The following is an 11,118-nucleotide window of genomic DNA, read 5'->3' as shown; positions in this document are numbered from 1 at the left end:
ACGATTCTGGGATCCTTTCAGGACAGACCCAGACCTCGGTGCAACCGGCCCTGGCCCTGCCCCTGCCCCTTCCCATCTGACTAATGGGCTTGGAGGCCACAGCCCTAGACAGAACGCCTCCCCCTGAATGACCAAGGCCAGGCCCACTTGTCACTCTGCCCGCTCCCTTCCCAGTCCCATCCCAGGATACCGCGTCCTTTCTAGAAAACGCCCTTCCCTCCGTGAGCGGAGGAGCCGCTTCCCCAGCTCCTATTTTGGGCGCCAGCGCGGAGCAAACAGGCACCATATAGGGAGACGTTCTCTGCGAAGATGAAGACGCGGGGCTCCCTGGGGGGGAGGTGGCCGGGCCCGGGCTGGGCTCTGAGGAAGCAGCTCTTCAGAGGTTGCCGGGGCTGCCGCCAGGCTTCCTGTGGCCTCTGACGGGGCACTGGCCTCTGTGTCCCTGGCTTTGTCTCGCCGACAGCTGAGTGTGTGGGGTGAGCCACATCCTGGCGCGGCGTCCAAAGGAGGGAACCCTCCTTCGGCCGATTCTCCCGTTTTCCTGGAGAGCCCTGGGGAAGGGGCTACTTTCCCTCCCTCTTTGGAATTCAGAGGCTGGTGGGGTGGCTGGGTGGTGGGATGGCTGTGTGGCTGTGTGGTAGGGTGGCTGGGTGGCTGTGTGGTAGGGTGGTAGGATGGCTGGGTGGCTGTGTGGTAGGGTGGCTGTGTGGTAGGGTGGCTGGGTGGCTGTGTGGCAGGGTGGCTGGGTGGTTGGGTGGTTGGGTGGTAGGATGGCTAGGTGGCTGTGTGGTAGGGTGGCTGGGTGGTGGGATGGCTGGATGGCTGGGTGGTAGGGTGGTTGGGTGGCGGGGTGGCGAGGTGGCGGGGTGGCTGTGTGGTAGGGTGGTTGGGTGGTGGGATGGCTGGGTGGCTGTGTGGTAGGGTGGCTGGGTGGTGGGGTGGCTGGGTGGCGGGGTGGCAGGGTGGCTGGGTGGTTGGGTGGTTGGGTGGTGGGATGGCTGGGTGGCTGTGTGGTAGGGTGGCTGGGTGGTGGGATGGCTGGATGGCTGGGTGGTAGGGTGGTTGGGTGGCGGGGTGGCGAGGTGGCGGGGTGGCTGTGTGGTAGGGTGGTTGGGTGGTGGGATGGCTGGTGGCTGTGTGGTAGGGTGGCTGGTGGTGGGGTGGCTGGGTGGCGGGTGGCAGGGTGGCGGGGTGGCTGGGGGTGGGGAGTGTGTGGAGGTGTGGGTGGAGCTGGCATTGGGTTGCTGACTTACTGGGCGACCTCGAGTAAGACCTTCACATTATTTATTTTATTTTTTAAAAATGTTTCTCCTTTTCTTTATGCAGATGACATGATGTTGTACATAGATAACCCCAAAAACTGCACCAGAAAACTTATGAAAGTAGAAAGTAAGCTCAGGAACGACATAAGATACAAAGTCTACACACAGATGGCTGGTGCTCCTGCACATTCTCATCAAAGCGTCTCCGTGACTCTAGGAAATAGGCGGGCTGTTTCAGAGGGAAGTGAGGAAAGAACACTTGAACCGGCTGCACAAGGAGATGACAACCTAAGGAAACAAGAGCCCTGGACGTGTGTGTGCTCGGTCTTGGTTCGGCCCCATCATGTACCCAGGTAGGTTCCCCCATGTGGCCCTGGGTCAGGTGCGGGTTCCAGGTGACCCCCATCGTGTGGGGACACGGTGACAGTGGTCCCAAGGGCCACATGCAGACATCAAGTAACAAGATTTTCATCTCCTAAACTTAATTACTCCTAAATTACTATCCACATCTTCCCCTAAACACACCTGGTCATGATGGAGATTATTCTTTATCCCAATGTATGAAACTGGATCTACAACAGAGTCTAGAGAATAAACACCACAAAGGAGGCAGTGCAGCTGCTACACATCCAGCACCAAACTCCTCTGAAGGATTTCAGAGAGGAAGAGAGCGGGACAGAGAGAGAGAAACATCAATGATGAGAGAAAACCATTGGCCGGCTGCCTCCTGCACGCCCCACACTGGGGACTGAGCCCCCCACCCGGACATGTGCCCTTGACCGGAATCGAACCCAGGACCCTTCAGTCCACAGGTTGGTGTTCTATCCACTGGGCCACACCAGCCAGGGCTGAAGATAACATCTTGACTTCAGTTCTGTGTCAGGCCCAGGTCCCCGAAAGCGGACGACTCTCCGGGCGGACCACACCCTCAGGAAACCAGACAGAACAACGGCACAGCCGACACCAGGGCCCGAGGCCACCACCAGCCCCTCCCTGCCCTGCCCCCAACCCGTCAGCAGAGCCCAGGACCCCACCCCTTGATGAGTTCCCCCCAGGTGACCCACCCCCGGGTAGCCGCGGGGAGCCAGGCCTGTGAGCACTAGCGCCCCTTGGCTCCGGGCTTGGCGCCATTTCCCCGCCGAGTAAACCTCTGCTTTCTTGGCTGCAAACCCCTATTTGCACCCGATTGGGCTTTGGGGCGCACAGGTGAAACATCACTTTGTCCTCTCTGCCCCCCTCCCCGCCCCCGAGTCTGACTCCGAGTCCCTGGGCTGCTTCAGGGCTGCCCGGGGTCTGGTTCCAGTTCCCAGGACTTGCTGGTGGACCACCTCAGAGACAGACCCGCCCTCACCGGCTTGGCTCAGTGGATAGAGCGTCGGCCTGTGGACTGAAAGGTCCCAGGTTTGATTCCGGTCAAGGGCATGTACCTGGGTTGCAGGCACATTCCCAGTAGAGGGTGTGCAGGAGGCAGCTGATCGATGTTTCTCTCTCATCGATGTTTCTAACTCTCTATCCCTCTCCCTTCCTCTCTGTAAAAAATCAATAAAATATATTAAAAAGAAAAAAAAAAGAGAGACAGACCCGCTCGGACGTGCGTGTCTTGTGGGTGCCACGTGCTCTGCCCGCGAGAGTCCCGGCTGGCCGCCCTGGGTCGCATTCCTGAATGTCTCAGGGGCACAGAGGCCTGGGGAGACCCGGCTGGCACACGCCACGCTGCTCACGGGGCACAGCTCCTGCCGCCTCCCCGAGCTCGGGCACGTCGTCTCCTGAGACTCAAAGGGTGTACGAAGCTCCGCTGGGGACACACTCCAGTTTTCTTGTCGAGGGAAGATCCCGAATCCCCCGGCATCTCGAGTCCCCATTCTCCCGGCCGCCTTCCCCTCTGGGCTCCCCACGGAGGCTGTCAGAGCCGATGCCTCAGGACCAGCTCCACGGAGCCCTTTGACATGTGGGCACCGGAGGCCTGCGCCCTCGGCCTCGCTGTGAGGAGCGGCTGTGGCACCTCGGGGCCATCAGCTTCTGAGATGCAGCTGCAGTCAGCCTGTCTGCCCATCCGACAGGCAGCCCCCCTCTCCGACAGGCAGCCCCCCGCCCCGTCTGACAAGCAGCCCCCCGCCCCCTCTGACAGGCAGCCCCCCTCTGACAGGCAGCCCCCCCTCCGACAGGCAGCCCCCCCCTCCGACAGGCAGCCCCCCTGCCCCCTCTGACAAGCAGCCCCCCTCCCCCTCTGGACAGGGAACCTCCTCCGGCCCCCCCCCAACAGGACACTCCCCCTGCCCCCTCCCCAACAGGGCACCCACCCCTGCCCCATGTGGCCTTGGAGACTGTTGCAATTGTTCTTCTTATCTGAAGTTTTTGTGTAAAACTCTGCAGGGGGAGTGGGCGTCCAGAAGCAGTGTTTCAGAAACTGAACGAATTTAGCTCAAAGCATCATAGTCTAGACTTGGGCCAACTTGGGGGAGTTCACCGGCCGAATGGAGGAGACTGGACAGCAAGCAGGGCAAGGCGAATGCCAGTGTGGGTGGTGCGGGCGGAGGGGCTGGGAGCTAAAGTGGGCAGTACACACACACACACACACACACACACACACACACACACACACACACACTGGAGCCCAGTTGGCCTCCTCATTGTTTTCAAATGTATCCAGGGTTTTGTTTGGATGGGGCTTGGTAAGAGGACAGACGTGGGGAGGAGAGGGCAGCTGGGAACTGTTACTCACAGTCCTCGGGAGGAAGGCGCTGCGGGGGCCTGGGGGCCACGGGGAGAAGCAGCCGGGGTGGGCGGATGCAGGGGCGGCCACAGTCTCCCGTGGGTAATGTGGGGTGGAATGGGTGAGGCACATGGGTGCATTGAGTGAGTTTAGGACTGAACGGCTTGCACGATTCCAGCAGAGTCTGGACTGTAGGGGCCCCTGGCTGCCCGCTGTCAGGCCCTGGGAGATTTAGGGCCCCGGGGCAAGGATGTCTGGATGTGTGAGAGTTTGATGAAGGAGGCGGGTGGGCGTGTGGGCCCTGGACTGGCGAGCACGTTGTTTGCCGTGTCTGGGAATTAGCTGCAAGGTCCCCAAGGCCTCAAGGTGCCACCGCGTCACAAAATACAGAACAACTGCCCTGGCCGGTGAGGCTCAGTTACAAGAGCGCGGCCCCTACACCGAAAGGGCGCGGTGTCTAGCCAGGGCACGTGCCCAGGTTGCGGGTTCCACCCCCGGCCCCAGTCGGGGTGCCAACAGAGGGACAGTGAGAGTACCCGTGCCTAATTGCCCTGGTTTTAGTTAGATGACTTTAACGATTTGTCAGCTGCGTCCTATACATCTGTTAACGTAAAAAGACATTCAAACCTGAAAGGATTTTTGTGAGGTTATTGGAGCCAAACTGTCCACAGTTGCCGGGAAGCAGGACCTCAACAGGTTGTGATAATGTTCCGGAGAATGGCGGCTTTTCACCGCGTTCTGTACGCGACAATCCGGAGAGGAGACGTAAGTGGGCGACATGAACTCCAATGGTGATGGATTAGGGAGGCGGGAGAAAGCAGAGTGGGGAGACCTCTGGGATTGGATAAAAAATAAAGTTATAGAAATAACGTTATATAAAAAGTAAAGTCAGTGCGTCTGCCCCTCCGACAGGCAGCCCCTTCTTTTACTTAAGTGGGGGCAGGATAGTTAGCAGTCGTCAATTAACTCACTAACAGTGAGGGGATGTGTGGCCTTGCAGAGCGGTGCCTGCGCTTTAACGGGTCTGGAAAAGGGGAAATTACTGTGACATTCCAACGATGTGCCATCATGGATGCAAAAAGACAATAGGCTCAGTTCAGGTAAAGATTGACCTGGTCAGGGAAGATACCGGCCTAGGACATGACTACCCGCCGTAACTGCTTTTAGTTAAGGTTTTCATTCCAGACCGTTGTGGTTACTTTAGGTCTTAGAGCAGTGGTTCTCAACCTTCCTAATGCCATGACCCTTTAATACAGTTCCTCATGTTGTGACCCAACCATAAAATTATTTCCGTTGCTACTTCATAACTGTAATTTTGCTACTGTTTTGAACGTAATGTAAATATCTGATATGCAGGATGTATTTTCATTGTTACAAATTGAACATAATTAAAGCATAGTGATTAATCACAAAAACAATATGTAATTATATATGTGTTTTTCCGATGGTCTTAAGTGACCCCTGTGAAAGGGTTGTTCGACCCCCAAAGGGGTTGCGACCCACAGGTTGAGAACCGCTGTCTTAGAGTTTGCAAGGCCACCACACAGGCCTTCCCTGAGCTGTCTGGGTAGCCTGTGGCCCCTTTTGTCCACACATCCTTTGTACCAGTGAAATTTATAACAAACTTCTGTGCATGTACAATTATGCATATACTAGAGGCCCAGTGCATGAACTTGTGCATGGGTGCGGTGGTGATGGGGGGGGAGGGGCATGATCGGCCCTCTGGGTGGGGGGTGGGATGCCCTTGCCGGCCCAGGATCCGGATCCATCCCACTGACATTCGCCCTGGTTGTCGGGAGCCGCCTGGTGGCCACTTTTATATCCTTTCTTCCTTGGAGCGTCTAGGGAGGAAAAGCACCCATGGTGCCCAAGGCTGTCAGCGCTGTCGGGGATCATGCTGGCAGCTCTGGTCCATTGGTGCCTGGCCCGTTCTCTGGAGATTGGACCTGTAGGATTACTGAGGGAGTGAGTGGCTGCCACCAGGCTGGTGGGCTGCCAGGATGGGTCTGTCAGCTGAGAGGCACTCCCGCTGTGAGAGTGCACTGACCACCAGGGGGCAGCTTCTGTGTTGAGTGTCTGCCCCCTGGTGGTCAGTGCATGTCATAGCGACTGGTTGTTCGGTCGTTTGGTCGTTTGGTCTTAACGGTTGCTTGGGCTTTTATATATATAGATGTTGAGAGCCGATTGCTCCATATTGACCAACAACCACCGCTCAAGCCCCATTCCTGCTTCTTCCTCACCAGCCTGGATGTTGATCTCCTGGAGTCGGCAGCAGAGACTGACCTGTGCAGGACTGGGAATGCCCCCTGGGAGGAGGTGGCAAACAAGAGGAGGATCCTGGCACCCAGCCCGATGGGAGCCTCCCGCTGCCCGCCTCCCACAGGTGCAGGTCAGGGTCCGAGCGCTTTGGGGTGAGGGGACAGCAGGCTTTCGGAGGCGTCCCCGCCCATTGGGGCAGGCTGCCCCATGGCCAGTGCTGTGTCCAAAACGTCTGTGGGTGGAATTCTTGCTCTGGCATGTCAACCACAAGATCTCCCCAGACGCAGAGCTCCGAGGGGGCCGGGAGTGTGCCTTGCCTACCGCAGGAGGCCTGGCCAGCGGCCGATGCCTGCTGAACGCCGGGCAGATACCTGAATGGACTGTATGACCATATAATTATCCCAAACATCCAGCGATGATATTTTGGATAAATAAATTGTGGAACAATCAGTCAGTGAAATACTCTGCACCCACTACCAGTAAAAAGGAGGGTGGAGAAAGCTCTTTAAGGACCCAGGGAAATGCTCGAGACGTATCCCAAGTGCACAGAGAAAGCTGCCAAATAGCAAGCACATTTTCAGCAATTTTGTGTTAGAAAAACTATTCAAAATATATTCCACAGCTAGACAGGGTGGCAACCAGCTCCTGCCCCGTCCATGCGTTTCACAGAAGCCGTGCGTCACGGGCTTTGTCCGGGGTTTTCCTGAAACCTCATCATCATCCAAAGGAAGAATTCCTCGGTTCATAACTGTTTGGGAGCCTGGGGCAGAAACAGGGGCTACTACGCGGGGATTCGGAGCCAAGCTTCGCCGCTGGGGAGTCAGAGTTCTCCCCGAAGATTGGTCCCCGCCCCGTGGTCCATTCGGGGAGGACACCTCGCCAATGTAGACATTTACACACGCCATCCCCGGGGCGGATCAGATCACCAAGAGATAGGATCCGATACGGAACGGTTTGGGACCCATCTGTGATTAATCTCGAACATTTTTCACGCACGGAGTTTGACGTTGTAACGTTGAAAATGCACATAACGCCGGTCGCCCGTGGCTGGAGGGCTGGGAGGCACAGCGCTAACCGCAAGGGCTGGGAAGGTTGCGGGAAAGATAAAACAGCGCCTGGAAAGCCACCGGAACTAATGGAATTCCTCCTGGACGCATCCGGAAACCACCGGCTGCCAGCGAGGAAGGAGGGCAGCCATCCATGGGTTTAGCAACACTTGGGAACTCACACCCACGGCCCTGAATAAATCATTCACCATTGTCCGGCCGCGGCTCCCCTGGGGTGCAGCACAAACACGTCTGTGTCCTGTGCCAAGAAGGGGAAGCCAGGGCCGGACACCGATGGGGGTTGTGCGAGACTGGCCTTGGCCCTCCCTCGGCCCCTTCCCCGGCCAGTCATCCAGAGAGGAGTTTGGGGGGCTGGGGAGGGAGTGTTTAACTAGCAGGGCAAAGCCAGCTTCCGAAGCAGGGCTCAAAACTCCCGGCCGCCCCGCCCTGCATCCTGTAATGAAAAACCACAGGAACAGGGAACTAAGGACAAAGCCTCAGCGAGAACTCAAAGGTGCCAGTCCGCCCATCATTCCGCCACCTCCCTCCCCCCCCCCCCCACGCCTGCGTGCAGCTGGAGGGGAGAGGGGGTGCGAGGACTGGGAGAAGGGCTGGGGGTGTATTCTGGTTCATCTCATTGTTCATTTTAAAAGACATCTGCTATGTGTATACCATGGCCCAGGCGCACAACAGGTGTTTGCGACAGAAATCAGACCCATTTCCTTCTTCTAAGAGGTTCTGGTTAAGAAGGGGAGACAGGGGCCCGGCCGGTGTGGCTCATTGGCTGAGCATCGACCTATGAACCAGGAGGTCATAGTTTGATTCCCGGGTAGGGCACATGCCCAGGTTGCGGGCTCGATCCCCAGTGTGGGGCGTGCAGGAGGCAGCCAATCAATGATTCTCTCTCATCATTGATGTTTCTATCTCTCTCTCCCTCTCTGTTCCTCTCTGAAATCAATACAAATATTTTTAAAAAAAAAAAAGAAAGAAGGGGAGACAGGTAAAAAGAATCACTGAAATTCAAGACAATTAACCAAGCAACATGATCATTGTCACCCGTCCGCAGCACAGCCACTAACATCGGCTGAGTGCCTACTATGGGCTGGTCCTGCAGCACTTTGCACGTATCACACATATCACTTCATTTAATTCCCACAACCGTGACGAGGGAGTTCCCATTATTAACCTACCTTAGAGGAGAAAACAGAGGCTTAGAAAGGTTAATTGATTCGCTTACCATCTTCGAGCCAACTTGGCAGACCCAGGATGTAAGCTGGAGCCTGTCTGCAGAGCCTCTATTTATTTCCATCATTTCACAGTAAAGGAGGACATGAGCCAACTCTCCCGCGGCAGCGACGGGCTGGGGACAGCCACTCTGAGAAGGAAACCAAGGAAGGCTCCATGGACGAGGCGGCATGGACCCCTGGCTTGGAATGCTGAGCTCATTTGCAAAAGGGAGATGCCTTCTGCACTGAAGGAGCTGGCTGAGTGAGGGCCGGAGGCTGGGGCCCGGAGACCCTGAAGGAATAACTCCGAGGTCGGGCACTGCCCGTCGAAAGCAGCTTAACTGCATGGCCACTTAATCACTCATCCGCAAGCAGGCTCCCCCTGTATCGACCTGTGAGGTAACTCAGATCACATATCTAATCTCAAATTCCCGCTCAGGAATTGGAGCGTCGCCCGCGGTCCACCTGACGTCCCGGTGTCACATTGCGTCCCTCGCCCTGGCTGTGCGGATTGAGAACCAGCCAGGGGCCGCAGGCTGGCCCGGGAGCGTGCTTCTGCCTGCTGGGGATGTCGGACGACAGGTGATACTTGGAAGTTGCTGTTCCAAACGGGGCCAGTGCTAGGCGCCAACACAAAGGCCTTAGGTGGCTGGGTGGGTGGGGCTTGTGCTGACAGAGTAGTCTGCTCTCCGACATTCCCCATGCCCCCCCAGGAGTTCCTTCCTCGCTGTGACCCCGTGGACACTGTGATCACACTGCGAGGTGAGAGGGAGGCTGGGGTGTGGGTGGGGCTTGACCCGGGAGGGCCTGGGAAGCTGTGCCTCAGAGCTTGGTCTCGGCCTGCATGTGCTGGGCACCCCTCACCAGTCTTTAAAGAAAACGACCAGCCCGGCTGGCATAGCTCAGGGGTTGAACATCGACCTATGAACCAGGAGGTCACGGTTCGATTCCTGGTCAGGGCACATGCCCGGTTACAGGCTTGATCGCCACTGAGGGGTGTGCAGGAGGCAGCCAATCAATGATTCTCTCTCATCATTGATGTTTCTCTCTCTCTCTCCCTCTCCCTCTCTGACATCAATAAAATATATTTTTAAAAAATATATAAATAAAGAAAACAGCCGCATCATGTAAAGCATGCTTCGGGAAGGGAACTCAGGCTGTAATCTAAAGCTGACTCCCCCCCCCACCACCACCACTGATAAAACAAATGAACAAAGTCAGGTAAGAGATAGACACGCTGAACAACGCTGTCAATGACCACGCGTGACCTCGGGACGATTGTGTCACACGCACATTGTATGTTCACAACATGGAGCTGGTTCTGGGTCCTCAACCAAGACTCAATGAACATACGAAGATTCAAATCATGAAGAATGGGAGTAAGTGGAACTAAATGGGAAATCAATGATAACAGTATATCTAGAGAGTCAACACATTTTGGACACTAAACAACAAACTTCTAAATGATCTATGGGTCAAAGGAGAAATCACAGAGGGAATTAGGAAATATTTAAACAAGGAAGAAAATGTGTGCAGTGCAGCTAATGGAGCACTTAGGAGGACGCAGACAGCGTTAGGTGGCTATGTAAGCCAGCAGACGTCTGAAATTAATAGCCTAAGCTTCCTCATCAGGGACGTGCACATTAAAATCACAATGAGATACCACTTCATACCACGGGAAGAACTAAACGTTTTAAAAATCCAATCACCCCCAGTGCCCGTGACTGTGCAGAGCAGCGGGAATGCTCACGTGCTCACCCACTGTGCGCTGGCCCTTTCTACTCACACTGTGAACTATCACCGTGACCACGCAGAGGGTTTCTTGGGAAGGTCAGCATATACTCGCCAGGTGACCAGGAATTCTGCCCCTAGATATTTACCCAAGAAAACAGTGAAAGGATGTGTCCGGAAAGATTCCTGGACGACCACGTTTGCAGTGGGTTTCTTTAAAATACTCCCCGGGCGGAAACAGCCCGCATGTCTAGCCACAGGTGGGTGGCTACGCAGCCCGTGGTCTGTTCCTACAATGCAAAGCTGCTCAGCTGCCGAAAAGCAGACAACAATGCACACGGCGGCGTGTACAACTGAACAAAAGGGCCACACGCAAAAGACCGCATAGGATTCCTCTAAGGGACACGGACGGGCAGGCCAGGCCTTCGAGCGGCCGCCCAGGAGGGGCAGGGGCTGACCGGGGGGGAAGGAGCCGCCTGTGCCTCTGAACGCTGTGTTTCCTGATTGGGAGCTGATTCTGTAGGTAGATATATATATATGATGTACGCACCGACTGGACATGACAGATGTGTGCACTTCACTGCATGTGCATTTTATCTCTATTTAAAAATAATTGCGTACACGGTCTGCCTAAACAACGTAAACATGAAAACAAGATTTGTCTATAGAATAAAATAATTGGATGGTAAAAATGGGCGGGGGGATAAAAGGGACAGAGCTCCCTCCAGGCAGATGGGCCCACCGGAAGGGAACGGAGAGCAGAGTGATTTGCCTTCTCTTGGCCCCAGGGCCTAGGCACCCGGGGGCAGGGCACCAGCTCTGCGATGCTGGGAAGCAGCCATGCCCGGAAGGGGCAGGACAGGGATGCAGAACGGGAGCAT

At 55.9% G+C, this 11,118-nt stretch overlaps 1 long non-coding RNA gene across 1 annotated transcript; it reads left to right on the top strand.

Annotated features, from left to right (window-relative positions):
• The first annotated feature begins 235 nt into the window (after window positions 1–235).
• LOC118655065 lies at window positions 236–2,671 on the top strand. Its single transcript, XR_004967194.1, has 3 exons — window positions 236–476; window positions 1,327–1,615; window positions 2,068–2,671. It is a non-coding gene; the product is annotated as an uncharacterized LOC118655065 (long non-coding RNA).
• Window positions 2,672–11,118: the final 8,447 nt, after the last annotated feature.

Source organism: Myotis myotis, unplaced genomic scaffold (assembly GCF_014108235.1).
Source record: "Myotis myotis isolate mMyoMyo1 unplaced genomic scaffold, mMyoMyo1.p scaffold_m19_p_41, whole genome shotgun sequence".
Lineage (NCBI taxonomy): Eukaryota > Metazoa > Chordata > Mammalia > Chiroptera > Vespertilionidae > Myotis > Myotis myotis.
The sequence above is the reverse complement of the archived record's forward strand: the minus strand, read 5'-3'. Positions and strand labels throughout refer to the sequence as shown.